Here is a 17,806-nt window from a genome sequence, read left to right on the forward strand (position 1 = left end):
TCAATGACTAGTCCTTCTGACAAGTGACAACCTTGACATGCACAGAGTGACAGTGTCCCGACTGCTGTCACCCCCAGAACACGGCCATGAGAGGCCAGATACGAAAGCACAGATTCCCCGTCTTTGGGGACTTGAAGTTGGAAAGGGAGTCGCAAATCCTCATGGAGCCTTGAGCGGAGGTTCAAGAAGGGTCCGTGCTTACAGGGAGCTTCCCGCCTGCATGTGTTACGTGGCCGCGTCTGTGTTAAAATCGGTGGACAAGCTGTCTGTTCACCATTTCCTGGAGTAACCCAAGCAAAAGTTGAATCTATGGAAATAGGAAGTACACCCTCTCTGCAGCCTTGGGACTGAGTACCCTTCCCAGAGTTAGGGGGGGGTGTTCACTCAGAATGATTCTTACACATTGAGTCAACACTCAGACAACATTTGTGTAATGCACTAATTACTAAGTTCCTCTTACCCTCCTATGTCACAACTGCTGTTTCTAGACAGCTGACAAGTCAAATCAAAATAAAGAAAGTGGACTCACCTCTTCTGCCTTTGACTCCTCTGTCCTCCATTGGCCTCCACCAGTGGCTCGGGTCTGGTGGGAAATGGACACAGAAAAGACCTTGTATTGGCCCGGCCCCCTCCCCTCCCTAGTCCCGCCTCTCTAACTTAATCAGACTTCGATTTAATTAAAACAGAGGAAGTAATCTATAAAGGAGTCATCGGGTGGGTTACCTTCTGCTGCATTCTTTGGTCATTGTAAAGACAGAGCCCAGCCCTCACGAATGATCGAATTAAGAAAAATTGAAAACCACACATCTCTAACTAAAAATTGTGGCCGATGCCCTGCGAGGTGGGTGTTCAGTTTCTCACGGAAAAGCAAATGATGGTGGAAATAATTTATAGCCCTATCAGGACACGTTTATATAGGAGGCAACCATTGAGCTGGGCTTTGAGTTTTCGTGGAGTTTTGAAAGCCAAACAGGCTCCTCTCCGGGCTCAAAGGAGGGCATGTGGTTTTCAATGAACGAGTGAAAACAACATAGGCTGTTCATTAATCGTGTGCCTTTAATTTGCAGGGAAGACGGGAACCCTCGACGACGTGAATGGGCGCGTGCACAGGACCTCCACTAGGGGGCGCAAGGACAACGTTCTGTATCTGCGGAAGGAGGGACGCGTTTGTTTGCAGCGCTCCCAGCAACGGTGCTGCTGAGCGTCTTGCGGGGCGGCGGGGATGGCTGGACGCTGAGCCCAGGAAGAAGACAGCCATGGTTTGGGGGGAAATAACAAGAGGGCAAGGAGCTGACGTCTTGGAGCAACGATGGGGTAGGCCCGGCAGTTGTGTCCCTGCAGTAAATCCAAGTATGGCCTCAGGCAGACACTGGGAGGGCCCAGTCCCCAGCGGAGGGGTGCAGCCAGGCAGCCGCGTAACCACAGGGAGGCGGACTCCGGTGATGGAAGTGGAGGGTGGAACCTTCAGAGAATCGGGTCCAGGACTCGTGGGGTCTGTGGGGGACTGTCCACGATTCTGTGGCACCTGGCGGCAGGCTGATGGGAGGCTGGGGCTGAGGCGCTGACAGATCTCAGCTGCACGGAGCCAGGGAGGACGACCCAGGCAGTGGGTGGGCTGTGAGGTCGGCACCGGGGACAGGAGCATCGGACAGCAGGGGCGCCAAGCTTTCAAATTTTGCTTGCTATTTTATCTAGTTAACTTTGTGAATGTTGAAACTATTGATGGCGTCATCACGTAAAATTCGCTGTGGATAACGTCTAGATTGTTTCACCAATAGCCCAAACTGACTTGTTTTCAGTCTTTTAAATTATGTACATATTATTTTGATAATGTTATTTAAGAATAAAACTTCCAAATTGTTACATTATTAAACATTATTGAATATTTTAAAATTACATTTTTAGAAGTTTCTTTTTAAGAAAGTTTTTTGGGGGGGTAATTAGATGGGTTTTTTTCCCCCTTCATTTAATGGAGGTACTGGGGACTGAACCCAGGATCTTGTGCACGCTAGGCACACACTCTACCACTGAGCTACACCCTAACCCCTAGCAGTTTTTTCATTAAGTATATGCCCATGTATTGGGCATCTTACAATGTATTGCTTTTGGCCAGTGCTCATTGTTTACTGATGTCCCTTAGACTTGAAGGAAGAGCTTTATAACAAACTTAAATCTAGAGATTCTACTTCATTGTTTCATGTATATATATATATATATATATATATATATATATATATATATTTAGTACATTATATGTAAATATAGACATACAATATAAATATAATGTTAGATACGTATCTTTGTGTGTCAATATTTCATGCTCATTTTTTTTCTCTTGAAGTTCAGTTGATTTACAATGTGTTAATTTCTGGTGTACAGCAGGTAATTCAGTTACACATATATTCTTTTTCATGCCCTTTTTCCATTATAGTTTGTTAAAAGCTATTGAATGTAGTTCCCTGTGCTATACAGTAGGACCTTGTGTATTTTATATATAGTAGTTTGTATCTGCTAGTCCCAAATTCCGAATTTGTCTGTACCCCCCTGTCTCCTTTGGTAACGATAAGTTTGTTTTCTATGTATGGGAGTCTGTTTTGTAATGAATTTCATTTGTCTATTTTTATTAGATTTCATGTATGTGATATTATATGATATTTCTCTTTCTCTGTCTGACTTACTTCACTTAGTCTGATCATCTCTGGGTCCATCTCTGTTGCTGCCAATGGCATTATTTCATCCTTTTCTGTGGCTGCGTAGTATTCCATTGTGCATATATACCACTTCTTCTCCAAGGGGCTTTTTACATTGAAGGATCTCTTCTCACTCTGTTCGCATCAGGCCTCACCTCTTGAATCCAATTATATGTTGATTTAATGTTAGCAAACATGAGATTTTTTACAAAAGACAAGGAAGTACCACAGACATGTTTTTATTGAAGTAAAGTACCACAAACATTTTTATTTAACATTGAACCACAATTTCACAATGAATGGCACTTGCATTCCTTAATTTGTTGCAATTTAGTTAATATTACTTCACATATATTTGTAAATATCCCGTGCTTCATCCATACACCACATGATGGTAGGTAAATTCTCACTTATATAGACTCATACTTTTTTAAGATGAAAACCTTCAGCCTTGCTAATTAATATTTACCCTTCACTGATACGTGATATTAATTCCCACTTCCACTAAACTCTTTAGAATATGTGGGTCCAGTCTGAAGGACACACAACACATTCCCTAAGGAAGGAGGTCGGACCCGTGGGAGGTGAGATGAGATTTGGCCATGTGTCATTCCCGTCCTGTGAAACATTCTTCACCTTGATTTTATTGACACTCAATGACTAGAGAGTAGAAATCTCAAATAGCCATCTTGTGTCACTGTGCCTTAAAATGTAAAAATGAAGATGTCTTAAAAATCATGAAGCTCCTTTTAAATACTTTTAAGATTCAACATAGGAGGCCAAAACGGTACTGCATAAATTGTACGTGTTTTAAAGACCCATGTTACTGAATTCCTGGAGAAATATGAGGGTTTGTTCTTGTTAAACACTTCCCACACATATTTTTGGCCTTTTGTCTTTAATATGAGAAACCCAGCCAGCCTTCAGTTCTTGAGCGACTATTGCAATTTAACAATGGTTGATTAGTGCAATAATTAAAACAGTGCTTCACGGCCATCTCCCAGCTACCCCGCAAGCTGGGCTAAGCTGAAGCACGTGAAAGGGCTTCTCGCTTCCCCGCTCTGACCCGAGCTCCCTGCCCCTGTTTTAACGTCTGAAATCTCCACCAGGAGACAAAGGCTCATCTGATCCAATGACTGCTCAGTTTAGTAAACATCTCTGTCTCTTGATCACGAAGATATCTGGGCTGCCCTCTCCTCACAAGACCATGTAAAATTACAGCACTTTAAATTCTGTTATGAGAATTGTGTCTCCCCACCAAATTCAAAGGTTGACCTCTTAACCCCCTTACTCTAAGGAGGAGACTGTACTTGGAGATAAGACCTTAAAGAGGTGATTCGACTCAAACAGGGCCATCAGGTGAGCCCTAAATTCAATGTGACCGATGTCCTTAGGAGAAGAGGAGGTTAGAACATACAAAGAGCCCAGAGGAAAAGGTCATGTGAAGACACAGAGGGAAGGCGGCCATCCGCAAGCCAAGGAGGGAGGCCTCAAATCTTTATTTTTTTAACTTTTCTCAGGTTCTAAAAAGGGTGGCTAGAATTTAGACACTGATAACTAAACCATTACTGAGACCCAACCCTCTGCCCGGCAATCGCATGCAGCTTTGCCCCCTGTCCAATATGGTAGCCACCAGCTCTGTGTGACCCTTGAGCCCTACAAATGTGGCCATAGGCCATGGGCCACGTGTAGACGTTCCAGCATTTTGGATATATTGTTGAAAAATTTGTGATTTAAGTTGATTTCACCATTTTTGTTTTCTTTTTTTTCTGATGTGTATTTTGTTTTGTTTTGTTTTTTTAGGAAATTCAAACTGCGTGTAACTTTCGGACCTCGAAGATGGGGGACTGTGTCCACCAGCACCACCGCCGCCACCCCCTCCCCACCTCCGCCACCCCAGCTCCTTACAATTCTCAGCCCTGCTCCTGGTTAATGGCCCAGCGAAGGGGGCTTGTTGGGGTAGCTGGAGACAAGGCTGGTCATTTCTTCCACCTCAGCCCAGTGATGGACAAACCCACGAATGGAAAAAAATATATATTCCAAATCATAGGTCTGAAAAGGGGTTGATATCCAGAATATATAAACTTTTACAACTCAACTGCAGTCTGACTGAAAAATGGGCAAAGGCTTGACTAGACATCGCTCCAAAGAAGATACACAAGTGGCCAATAAGTGCATTAAAAAAATGAGCTCAACATCGCTGATCCTGAGGGAGGTACCATCCTCACATATATTAGGATGGCTTCTATTCAAAAACATAAAACAGAATAACAAGTGTTGGCCAGGTAGTGGAGAAATTAGAACCCTTATGCACTGTCGCAGGGGAGGATGTAAAATGGTACAGCCATTAGCAGAAAACAGTATGGCCAGCCTCTCAAAAAACTAAAAATAGAATTAATGTATGACCCAACAATTCCACTTCCGGGTATCTACCCTAAAGTAGGGTCTTGAAGACATATTTGTATGCCCATGTTCACAGCAGCACAATTTTCAAAACCTAGAAGGCGGAAACCACCCAAGTGTCCATTGACAGATGAATGCATAAGCAAAATTTGGTTTACTTATACCATGAGATATTATTCAGCCTTAAAAAGGAAGGGGATTCTGATACAGGGTACAACACGGATGAACCTTGAGGACATTGTGTTCAGTGAAATTAGCCAGTCTCCAAAGGACGTGTGCCGTGTGGTTCCACTTCCATGGCACCTACTGTAGTCAGACTCAGAGACAAAGGAGAATGGTGCTGTTCAGGACAGCCCAGGATCTCCCTCCAGGCAGCCACCAGGGCTGAATACTTCAAACAAGCAAGCAGATGTCCTGTGCGCTGGCCTTCCCTGAGAAAGAAAGCCGTGTGCTGGAAACGTGGAGACACCCCCACCGCAGGAGGACCCCTGCGCGAAGGCTGCTGTGTCCTCTAAGCTCTGTGACCTCTCAGAAAGATTAACATCAGACCCAACTGGCTGTGGGAGAAGTTGATTTTCAAATAAAGGAGCTGAACAGCTGAGGGCTATTCCCCACAGGAGCCCAAGGATGCTGCCCTTCCAAAGAGAGACCCTGACACCCCGCCTCCTTGCCACACTGAGGGACCAGAGGTGATTGACGTCTCCTTGTGCCATGGATAGACTGAGCTCGACCTGAGTTTTCTGCCATCCAGGGCAGCCCCGAAAGCAGTGAAAACAGCACATATTCTGGAAGCACTCAACTGCTAAGAAGGAAAAAAGCTAGAGGATGAGGAAGGCGAAGCTATTCTGCTGGCTTCTGTTGGTCTGGAGAGCCATCCTGAGGACAGCTCCCTGGTGGGATAGAAGGGCGGGGGTGCGGTGAAATCAACCTTCATTCCGGGCGGGCGAAGGCCTCTGGCTGTGTCATGCAGTGTCCTGCGGCGTCCTGCGGTCCCTGGCAACAGCTGAATTCCCTTTTGGAGGCGGTGGGGACAGGAGCATGAGTATGAGTGGGGGGCTGTCTGTGTGTCAGTTTAAATGGGATAATTGTGAACCCGTGTGCAGTGTATGAGCTTCCCCAGTAGGCACGACCCGCTCACACAGCACAAGGGCCAGGGCTGACTTTCTCCCGCAGGATGGAGTGGGCACGGCCATGCCCACCGCACTCTTCACCCACATTGATTCACTCAGCCCCGTACGCCCACACCTGCAGGTTGGCCCGACATACCCTCTCCTCAGGTGGAGAAATCGAGGTGCAGATATGCATGTGTCCCAGTCTCAAGCTGCTGAGTGAAAGAGACAAAGTGGGAACACTGGGGCGTGTGGCCCCACTGCTGTGTTTCAGACCATCAGGCACCTGTCACTCATCAGTGGAGCGACCACAGTCACCAGGGTCGCTGCAGGTGCTCAGAAGTGCCCAAGGCCACAGGGATCCCAGACACTGTCATCACTAGAAGGCGGCCTGAGGGTCACATGGACCAAAGGAGCCATGGGGCAGGGAGGCCCAGGACCAGTGCCCAGAGAGGGCTTCCGGCACGGGCAGGACCGCAAAGACCCTCATGATACCAACCGCAAAAGAAGCAGCCCGCAGACGTCAGCCCCACGTCAGCTGCCCCTGGGCTTGGCGCCTCCACGGACGACCCACACACACATCATGGGTTGGAGCGAGCTTCACGCACAGAAAGGAGAGGCGACGGGGCGTGACCAGCGTTGGCAGTGTGTGCTGGTCCCCGGTGGCCGGTGGGTCGCTCCCGGAGCAGCGGACCGCACGTTACCCTAGAGGGACAGGCCAGGTGCCATGGGACCACACATGTGGGCAGGAGGAGGAGCTTCAGTGCAGATGCAGGACGGGAGAGAGGACTGACCGATGAGGAAGAGGGATCTGGGGCCAAGCGACAGAGGACGGATGCTCCTGTCCCTGTGCAGCGAGCGTGCCATCCCAGAGGCCGCGGTTCTCGGGATGGCGGCCTCCCTAGCAGCCACGATGGGTGCATTTTACACAGACCTGGGCCACTGACATTAGCGTGAAAAACACACATAGAGTCCACATGCTCCTGTTCAGCCCTCAGGTTCTGAGCATCGAAGGCAACAAGCACCAGGACAACGGGGTCCCCTTCTGCCGGTTCAGGGGCACCGCTCCTGGGCAGCTGGCCCCGCGCAGGTTAAGGTCAGTGTATTTGGCAGCAACACCACCGGGAGCCCCAGGAGTCCTGACATCCTTGAGCTGCTCACCCTGAGGACTGTGACAACTAAGAACTAAATGTGTCTGGTGCCCGCCCCCTGGCTCCAACTCTCTTGTGCGGCTGCAAGGGGACAGCACTGATCCTCAGCCCCGTGTCCTCTCCATCGCGGGCTGTCCCACCCAGGGACTGCCACCTGGGCAAGGACGGCCACCGCTCTCAGGGAGTGCACACACGTGACAGAGAGAGGGAAGGCTGGAGGTGAGAGGAACATAGAGCCAATCATCGTCATTTTTCTAAATGACACCTGTTTGGTGACCTCGTATCTGCTGGGCTGGAATATCCCCACGACGCAGGATGCTCGAGCGTGCACAGGAGACCGCGCTGCCTGCAGTCACATCGCTTCTATCGAGAAAACTCTTGTTTCCCATCCAGCGTGACTTCCCACGCCGCCGCGGCACCACTGTGTCCTGGAGACTGAAATGGCCTTGGAAGAGGGCAGGGAGGCGGCGGCAGCCAGGTAAGCTTCAGGACGGGCGGGAGGAGCGGTGGGGACCGCGCCACTGGGTCACGGCCTGCGGGTGACAGCGTGTGAAGGCTGACCCGTTCACAGTGCCTTAGGTCGCCTTTAGGGACCAGGCAAGGGCTCTGTTTCTCATGGCCGTTTCTGCATTTCTCTCCTTCCCCTTCCTGCACGTCCCCAAGGAGGACGAGGAGGACGGCCCCGCAGCACCTCGGGCCCTGCTTGCTCAGCAGCCCCGCCCGCGCCCTCCCGCCCCCGCGTCCGCACCAGGCACCACTCCCTGAGCAATTCCTGAGGCTTCTCGGAGACACCCACCTCGAGATCCCCCAGGGACATGTTGGAAAACGTGGTCAGACCTGAGCAGAGGAAGAGGTCCCATCCAGTACCAAGGTGAGCTCGCCTCTCCTTCTGGGGTAGAAACGCTGCTTTCTTGGCTTCTTTTCCTTTTCAGTCAAATGCGTGGGTGAAAAGCTGGCCGAGTCCCCGGGGATGACCGTACACCATTGCCGTGGTCGGGGTGGGGGACTGTCGCGGGAGTCTCTGCCGACTGAGCCCTGACCCAAGAGGGCGTTTGCAAAGGCCAGCGTCCCCCACAGCCTGCGCATTGGAGGGCCTTTTGCAGGGCAGCAGGAATCCTCCTTGAGTGAAGGACTTGAGCATCGCCCACCAAGCTGAGCTCGGGGGCCCTCGGCCTGACCACAGCTTCCCGTCTGGTTTGCTGAAGTCAGCAAGAGACCTGAAGACCTGTGCAAAGGGGACCCATCGGGGTCTGGTCCTCACTGCGATTTCTTTGTAACCGCAGGTGGCATCAGAAAGAAGGGAAAAGTGGGGCGTATTCTGGATCCACTCACTTGCTGAGGGAAAAAGAAGTGGCTGGCTTTCGTGGGCAGAGCGGGCCCGATCCAAGATCCAGCTGGGATGGGCCAGGAGGTGAATCCACAGGGACAGTTCAGAATACCCAGCGGGGCCGGAGACATCAGGGGTGAGGAGGGTGGGCTCCCAAAGTGCCCCTCCCTCCCCGGCCCCGACCCCGCTGCTCTGAGCATGTCCAGCACAGGTGTGCAGGGCCGTGCTCATCGCCTCTGCTTACAGGTGGGCCTCCTGCCAGGAAGCCGCTAGGACCTGCGTGCTGGCCTAACTGTCGCAACGTCCCCGGGGCCCCAGCAGAGGGGCCGAGCCCAGAAAGAACATGCAAACGCATCGTCAGATCGTGCCATCGAACTGCTCGCAGCACGGGGCAACCAGAGGAGGGGCCCTTATGTCTTCCTCATCTTCTCATCTCTAGTCTCGCACTGGCCAGTGGGAGCCACGAGTCAGAGGTGCCTGCTCCTATTTAAATTCACTAAAGGAGATCCAATGACACATGCAGGCCCGCATCACACCGGCCCGCATTTCAGGGGCCCAGTCAACAGAGCACATTCCCGTCCTCCCAGAACATTCTCTTGGGCAGCAGCGCTGTGTCTGCTCCAGGATCTGATCCTCAGAGCTGCTTAAGCTGAAGCACGTGCATCTCAGTTGCAAGTACAGGCCAAGACGATCAGAGGCTCGAGCTCGGATGCCCCGGCGGAAACGGGCAGGTGAGGGCTTGAGCGGGTCCCTCTCTCTCACGTGAAGGTCTGCGACTGTGGTCAATGTCACGGTGAAGGGCTCTGGTTCCACGGAGCCCGGGGATGGCTGGGATCCCAGAGCAAAGAGCCGGGTGACACCGCGTGAGCCCCTCCCTCTCCTAATGTGATGGCTCGTGTTCGTGTTTCTAAAGAACAGCTTGTGGAGAGCACATGTGACCATCGAGGATGAAGACTCTCCAGGTGGGGAACGCCCCCCGGGTAGGGTCCTAGGGGAGAGGGGCCCGGGGGCAGCAGGCTTACACAGGCTGCTTTGGAGACCAGGGAACAGGGATATGAAATTTCAAAAAAGAAGAAGAAGAAGAAGGCGACGAAATGTGTACGCAGGCTTGCTCTGTGCCCTGCGTATATTACTGCCGTCACAGAGGGACCGTCTGTGCGTGGGCTGCCAGTGTGTTTTTGCTGTTTTAGGCCCCCTTTCCTTAACAACTGCCCTCTCCTGCCGGTGCCACTGCCAGAGGCAAGGCTTTGCTTCTGCGTGGTTGGCATCTCTTGGGAAGGAAGCACCAGCGTTACTGGGCCGGGTGTGGGGGTTGACCTGTGGATGCATCACTTGAACCTGGAGACACAGGTCTCTGTGTGGGATCCAGGTGCCGGGTGACAAGTAGCCCCTCCCCCGCTGCCCCTGCGGGTCTAGGGACAGCACCTCGGCGTCCTGTCCTCATGGCTACTTCTGAATAAGGGCGCTCCCAGGGTTGGGCGAGTTAGAGACAACGACCTCCCAACTTTGTGCACGTGCTCCGAGGTCCTTCTGGAGGGAGGATGGGGTAGGGGCACATCCGGAGGCACAGTTCTCGCCTCCGATCCTTCCTCAAATCCCAAATCCTCGGACCAGCAATACAGCCTGCACGTGCTTCCATCTGAGAGAGGCCACGTCCAGCTGCCCCGTGAGCCCCGCATGGCCGGCAGGGATCCTAGGGGACAGGCTGGCCTCACACGCTTGCCCTCAGCAGACAGAGCAGCCCCAGGACAGAGCCTCCCGGCGGCAGGGCCAGGGCGTCACTGCTCGTGTCAGAACACACGGCTCCAGCCAGACGGTGCTGCCTCTGCTCCCCCGCACCCCAGTCACACCCGAGCTGTCACTTTATCGCAGGGAAGCCCAAGTCCCCTCCCCGGTCCTTCCAAGGCTCAGAAGACACCCTGGCATGTACTGGGTGTGCATGTGGCCACGCCTGCTGGGGAGTCCCTGCTGCACCATTTGCAGACTAGGGACATTGGGACAAGTTACTGTCCCTCTAAGCTTGGGTTCATCCTCAGAAAAATCTGTGTTCTTCCTGTAAAGCTGGCAATGCCTAAAGAACATAAGATCGATCACCCCCAGGGACAGGACGGTCACTCACTACATGCAGTTGGTTGTCACTCTCTCCCCCAGAGCCCAGAGCGACCACAGGTGGGACTTCCCGGGGTGGGACGGGGCGGTGGAGTGATGCCCTGGAGGAGGCGGCGGCACACCCATCGTTACTCCTTCCGCGGCCCATGTTGGAGAACAGGGACGGATGGGAGTTGACAGGGAGGTAGAAAGGGGGCTTTTACTCAAGAGAGAAAACAGACAGGGAAGTAAGTAGTGAAGGGAGGCGGAGAGACAGAAAGGAATTCACGCACAGTGACTCATGGGGACCGTGGCTGCCCTCTTGGAGGCACGAGATGGCCATTCCTGGCCCCAGTTATAGAATTGAAGGGCTGAAAAGTGATGTTGGAGATCCGAGACCCACCCCCTCATTGCAGAGGTGATGCAGGCGAGGCCCTAGGGGGTGACTGCGGAGGTGGGGGCTGAGAAGGTCCAAAGCCCAGGCTTTATCCTGCCAGGAGCAGCGGGACCCTGAGTTCTCACCTCGACCCTGAGCTTCCCGTTTCCTTTTCCAAGGCCATCCCAACCCCATTTCTGTCACAGTCCGTGCGGAGGGCCACTTGGTGGGTTTTGAAAACTCCGAGAGCGAGAGCAACAATCTGCGTGTGATTTACTTCTCTGTCTTCTTTCTCTGATTCATAAGCTCCTTTTTAAAAGCACTTCCCCATCTCCCCTCGTCCCTCCTTTTATGATTGTCATCCTAAAGTACCTGGTCTCACCCAGGCACTTGAAGTCCTGGTACCCTTCCCTCAAATCTGTATGATCTCTCCGCAGGCCCCCTCCCTCACTCTCTTAGCATCGCCCTGGTTCCTGACCCACTCCCACCCCCACCCCATCGGCAGCACTGAATCGTGTTGAGCAACCCCGCGTGGTCCCCAGGCAGGAGGCGGCGCTGGGAGTTAGAAAGGTGTGCCCACCCTGCCGGAGGGGCCCCCCAGCTCCCCATGAAGTGTGACTCAGCCCTGTACCCCCACCCCCATCAGTGGGTGCCGTCCTGCCCTGGGCAGCTCGGGACATGCACAGAGTCTTCTTTTCCCTCCAGTTGTCAGGAAATTCTCTTGTCCTGGATTCATGAGAAGGGATGAAGGAAAAGGGGATGAGGAAGAACCAGAACAGGAAATGTGAGTGTGGGGAGGGCAGGAAGAAGAGCAGAAGGTGCGTAAGTGGGTCCATTCCCACTCGCAGCCCTAAGTTTTTTTTTTTTTTTTTTTTTTTTTTTTTTTTTTTGGTGCTTCAGGGAAACCAAACCACCAGAGCAGAGCATGGAAGTACCCACCGTTGCATGTCCAAAAAAGAAAACAAGACATGGAGACAAGAGGATGGTAATAACGCATGCAGGCAAGTGGAGGATGGCCTGAGTGCCTCTCGCCAGGGAAGGGGTCCCCGAGCCACAGAAGCCCCTGAGGTTGCCAGGCTGCATGGTCTGGCAGCTCCTGCATATGGGGGGGTGGGGGCATCTGCAGGGCCTCCACGTGCAGCGTGGCTCCTGCACGTGCCGTTCACACTGTGCTCTCTGTGCAGAGCACCGCTGGGGCGGTTCAGCCTCTCCCTCTGCAGGACCCAGCCGGGACCTCCCAACCCACCAGGGCCAGCAGGCAACCTCCCCAATCAATTACTAGTTGGGGTGAGACGCTGGGAGTGGCCCCGGTACCCCCCCAGCTCAGGCCCCCTGGGAAGAGGGTGAGGAGGACAGAGGCCCCAGTGGGAGGCGGGGTGGGGGGCTCCCTCTCCTGCAAGCAGGACGGCTCCCCTGGTCCCGAGCGGCCGCCTCCCTGTGGGCATGTGGCCGCCCGGGCGTTAAGTAGGGGACACTGCCGGATCCAAACTCAGCTGGGAGTCCCCAGTCCCCGGGGGCCCCTCAGCATCTGTGGAGCCCCGTGGAGGTCCTGGGTGACCTCATGGCAGCATTTCTCAACCTGAGTTTCTATAGGTTTCTCACACCTGTGTAAACATTGAATACAGCACGTGCAAAAAACCCATGAAGGCAGTTCAGAGCAGTGCTTATTGGGGATGAGTTAAAAGGCCATGATTCCAAGTTATGTTTGTGCTTCTTTGTGTTCTGATATTAGAATTAAATAACATACAAAATATTTGGCTTTATTACACCCTGAAAAGCAGTGTCCTCTGTAAGCTTTTCGTGTTGGGCTGTAGTAAAGCTATAAAATTTATGATTCTCTTGCCACAGCTTCGGGATATTTTTAACTTTAAAGGCCCAGGCAAGTTTGGCCCCGGTGTTAGAGAGAGAGAGGTGGTCATTAAGGGCAAGGGGAACGTGGCAGGTCTCTGGCCATTTGCACCGCGCAGGTCTCATGATGGGTCGTGTGGAGTGTGGGCTGGAGGGACAGGGTCCACACTCCCACCTGTGTCAGCAGACCTCCCACTCCTCACAGGGCCCGAGGGGGAGGGCCCTGGGCTTTTGGCCCTCGAGTCCCAGAGCCTCCCTCATCCTCTACATCACTTCCACTCTTCAGGGGGCAGTCACTGGAACGCTGCCCAGCCAAGTGCCCGGGTTGCCTCGCCCCTGTGGGACGTGTATAGGCACATTTGGCAAGGAGCAGCAAACAGGCCCAGTTGCCCTGTGGATCTGAGCCCTGGGGACGTCAGGGCCCAAGGTCACTTCCAGGGTCTGAGTCACCCCGCTGGGTCCCGGCACACCCACCCCAGGGAGCCCACCTCCCTACGTCTCTGTGCCTCCCACTGATTCCAGCACCTGTGTCTGGGTGGAAGGTTCTGGTCTGATACCAGTGATGGTGGTGACCTGGGGGTGTCAGCCTGAGATTCTGAGGGGATGGAGCTCATACAGTGTCTGCACATCGGGCCGAGGAAGAGGAACGGGCGCCCTGCCCCTCCGCTGCCAAGTTACCGATTCAGAGCTGGTTGTTTTCTCTCTGAACCGTATATACACTCAGCCTCAGTTTTAGGTGCGTGTCCTGCACTCAACGTTGGAGGCTTCCACATGAAGCAAAAAGGATCTCCTGGGGGTTTTATTTTTAAAACATATTTATGGAACACAGGCAAGTGTAGAAAAGCACCTTAAACAGAAGTAGGGCTCCGTGAACCAGGACGGACGCAACTCCCCGGGTAGCAGTAGCTTCTCCCTCCATAAAAGCCCAGATGCCTCTGAGCAGCGTTTCCCAGCCCCTTCACCCCGGCCCCAGACAGCCGCAGCGAAAAAACCCCAGAGGGCTTGGATTCTCCCCGCTCACTCCACTGTGTTCAGAGGGCGCGGCCACACTCGTTTTGAGCCAACAGTGTGCAAACCAGCCTGCCTGGAATCTACATGGAGCAACTGAGGTCATTCCTGTAACCTCATTAATCTCTCTCTCTCCTCCTGCAGGAGGCTGCCAGGGGTCCCGAGACGTCCTGTGTATTTAACCGGGGTGTTGGAAGCAGATGTGTTTCTACTGACAAGAAGCCGTGAAGTCCTGCACCTAAGATCTGTGCCCTGTGCAGTACGCCCAGTAAGTTTCAATTAGAAAGAAATGTAAAAAAAAAAGGCAAAGTTTTACACAAAGTAAACTTCAGGCTCTGGGGTCTTCCTCTGGTTGCCACGAAACATTTAAGACAGAAGTGACGCCAGCCTCCTACTCTCTCTTCCAGAGAACAGACACCGAGAGAACACACGCATGCTCCTGGCATCAGACCAGGGGAATATTGAAATCACTCCAGCAACAGGAATTAAAAAAAGGGGGGATTTGGGGCTAAACTGCCCTGAATGTAGATGTCCACATGCAAACCACAAAGTTGTCAGTCTAAATCTGGAGATTTACAGAAAAGAAGGAAACTGAGGTTTCACAGAGGTGGTTCAGGGGGTTGCTGTGGACAGGATCACTGGCTGCGGGTCTGGGTGCGGCCTGGGAGAGCAGTGGGCATCTGGGAGTGGGAGAGACACTGCCATCGGCTCAGTGGAATGAACGTTTGGTGACAGAGGCTGGGAGGGCCTGCGTCATCCTCAGGGACAGTCCTGGGGTGGGGTCTCTGGGCTGTGGCTGTGGCTGTGGGGGGTGTCCCTCTAGGAGGACAGGGGACTCTCTCTTGTGCCACCGCAGGTTCTCGGGATGGACGAGGGCTTGGTGGGGCCTGGATTTTGATGGGGCAGGTGATCCGGGACGGTACACCATGGCCCTGTCTCCGTGTAGCCAAGCTCCTCAGACAGTGGCTCACATCCATAGTCAGCAGACAGTGCGGTATGCCAGCTTCACCCACAAAACCTCCAAAGCACAGCCCAGCCGGCCACCGTCCTCATTCACCAGCACTAATGGTGAACCCGGGGCTGGTCATCCGGGGCCATGCCAATGCGATAGAGAGGTGCTGTGTGGGCAGTGGGCCTGGAGAAGCCGGGGCCCTGAGCCATGCGGGAGCCGAGCCAACCCCCAGGCAGACCAGCAGGAGGCTCAGCTTGAGGTGGCTGCTGTGTGAAGGTTCTGGGCGGGGATGGACCCAGATGCGATGCTCTCGTCCTTCAAGGGACATTCTTTCAGGGACGCTTGACAGCCTTGGGGTTGGGGATTAACACGGACGGTGGAGGCTGGGTCGGGCGTCTGCCCTCCTGTTGGTCAGACACCTCCTGCCCTTAAGGCAGCCATGGAGCTAGAGAATTTAGAGAATGAGGGGAGGGAAGCCCTTGGTTCAGGTGTCCAGGCCACCATCTAGGGGAAGTTCAGGGTCCTCTGTCCCCAGGGAGCCAACTACATCCCTGTCCCGCATCCATCTGTCATCAGCATTGTGACTCCAGGAAAGTCACTTCAAATCTCAGCATTTCAGTGCCATGAGCCCTAAGACGTGGGTCTCAGCACCTGCCCAGTGTATCCCAAGGGGCCGATGTGGGGGTGACAGGAAATGAGAGCAGGTTGTGTCCTTTAAAGTTCAGAAGTTCTTAATTTTTATTAAGTTCAGTATTTTCTTTAGTTTCTATGCTTTTAGTGCCACATTTAAGAAACTGCTGCGGACACTGAATTCACACTGCCCCGGGCAGCAGCGACTAATACACTTCCATGTGAATGTCTCAGAAGTGCTCCCAGGAGCCACCTCAGCCCTGGGAGACACCACTTAGGTGAGAAGAGGGCCAGCCCTTTGAGCTGGTCCCCAGGAAGGCACAGGCAGGCAAGATGATCAGCAACCATTCTTCATGCCTGGGTCCAGTCTGCCCTTTCTTGTCCTGGTCCCGGTGCAAGGCTGTGGGTGGTCATCCTCAGAGCCTCTGCCATGCTGGGGGGCAGGGACTCGGACCCAGGGAGGCAAACCCTCTGTTCTTAGAGTTTCAGGCAGCTTTTCTTAAGTACTTCTTTGGTTGCTGAATGCTTTGGGTTAGTTTCCAGAACTCAAAAAAAGTTTATTGTGATAGTTTTGATAGTTTAGTCATGATTTCCTCGAGGCATAAACATCTGGATTTCCTCACTCTGCCATTTTGCTCCTCTTTCTTTTTTGAAGGACAGTTCGCTGCATATAGAATTCTTGGTTGACTGCTTTTTAGCACTTTGACTATGTCATCCTCTTGCCTTCTGGCCTCTGGTCTCTGATGAAAAACCAGCTGTTAATATCATTGCGGGTGCGTCTTACGTGATGAGTCCCTTCTGTCTTGCTGCTTTCAAGGCTCTCTCTTTGCCTTTCAGTAGTTTCATTTTTCTAGGTGTAAATCTTCTTGACCTTATCTTTCTGGGAATTCATTTGAGTTCCTTAGAAAAAGAGAGATAAAATAAGCCCCCAGAGAGTCACAGCTCCCTTCGGTCTCCCCAGGACTGTCCTGGGCTGTGCTGGCAGAAGAGCTCTGCAGACAGAGGAGCGGAGTCTCCATGGAAGACGAAGAGCTGCAGGGACCCTCATCCCCGAGGCCCAGGCTGCCTCCTCGTGATGCTCCTTTGTGAATCTCCTGTTGCATTTGATGTGCTTGTTTGCAGGACCAAATGATCTCCAGTCCTCTCCAAGGTCAGATTTATGAATAAAACTATTCAATGCTTGTAAGATGAACCTAGGTGTGAACTTGATTTTTGTAGAATTTAGATCAGTGGCTAGGGGATTTCTTTCCCCATCATGTCCCTCCACTCTGCACAGCCCCAGCCTACTCCTCCACACACAGGCTGTCTCTCTAGCTGCACTGGGTCCCTGGCTTTCGTCCTGCCCCTCCTCCTCCAGACTGGACTGCGGGACCTGGGGCCATGCACTGTCCTGCTACCACTCTTCCCAGACAGGCCCCTCTTGCCAATACTGGCAGAGGCTGTGCTGTCCTGGTGAGGCACCTAGCTGCTGGCCGGTCCATACATGCAACTGAAAGGGTGAGACAGTGAAAGTAAGGTCCTCTCTGCTCCCGGGGAGTTGAGTCAACAGAGCACTCGACTCCCAGTGGTTCTCTCTCCCTCCCGGTGATGGGACCACTGATGGCAGCCCCCTCTCACACCAGGGAGCCTCCAGGACTGGGGTCTTCCTTCCTTCCTATGGGTAGTGTCCTTCCCCTCCAACCCTGTGGCTGCTGTCATCTGCAGGGACTGGGATCTTCCAACTGACATCTCATCCTCGTCTGGCTCCCCCTCCCCCACGTACAGCCCAGCCCTAGCCCTAGCCCTAGTCCTAACACTAACCCCTAACACCGAACCCTAACCCCTACCCCAAGTCCTAACCCTAACCCAGCCCCTAACCCTAACCCTAGCCTGAACCAGAGCCCCAAACCCGAACGAGAACCCAAACCCTAATCCTATACCAAACCTTAACTTGACCCGACCCCTAACCCTAACCTTATCCTCCTCCTGCTCCTCCTCCCCTCTAACCCCTAACCCTTCTCCTCCTTCTCCCTTACCCTAACCCTAGCCCTAACCCCAACCCCAACCCCTAACCCCAAACCTATCCCTAAACTCTGGCTCTGGTCCTGACCCCTAACCCCTAAACCTAACCCTAAACCTAACCTTATCCCTACCCCTAGCCTTAACCCTAACTCCTACTCATCCTCCCAAACCGTAACCTTAGCAATAAGCCTAACCATAAAACCCTAACCCTAAAACTACCCCC

The 17,806-nt window shown here is 53.0% G+C and overlaps 1 long non-coding RNA gene across 2 annotated transcripts; it reads left to right on the plus strand.

The window, feature by feature from the left end:
• The first annotated feature begins 1,189 nt into the window (after positions 1–1,189).
• Positions 1,190–16,959, plus strand: LOC141578872 (uncharacterized). Of its 2 annotated transcripts, none has more exons than XR_012509724.1 (8): positions 1,190–1,314; positions 4,494–7,831; positions 8,017–8,224; positions 8,637–8,764; positions 8,927–9,642; positions 12,045–12,145; positions 14,145–14,268; positions 16,544–16,959. It is a non-coding gene; the product is annotated as an uncharacterized LOC141578872 (long non-coding RNA). The 2 variants fall into 2 exon arrangements; XR_012509725.1 differs by having other exon boundaries at positions 8,927–9,411.
• Positions 16,960–17,806: the final 847 nt, after the last annotated feature.

Source organism: Camelus bactrianus, chromosome 1 (assembly GCF_048773025.1).
Source record: "Camelus bactrianus isolate YW-2024 breed Bactrian camel chromosome 1, ASM4877302v1, whole genome shotgun sequence".
Classification (NCBI taxonomy): Eukaryota; Metazoa; Chordata; class Mammalia; order Artiodactyla; family Camelidae; genus Camelus; species Camelus bactrianus.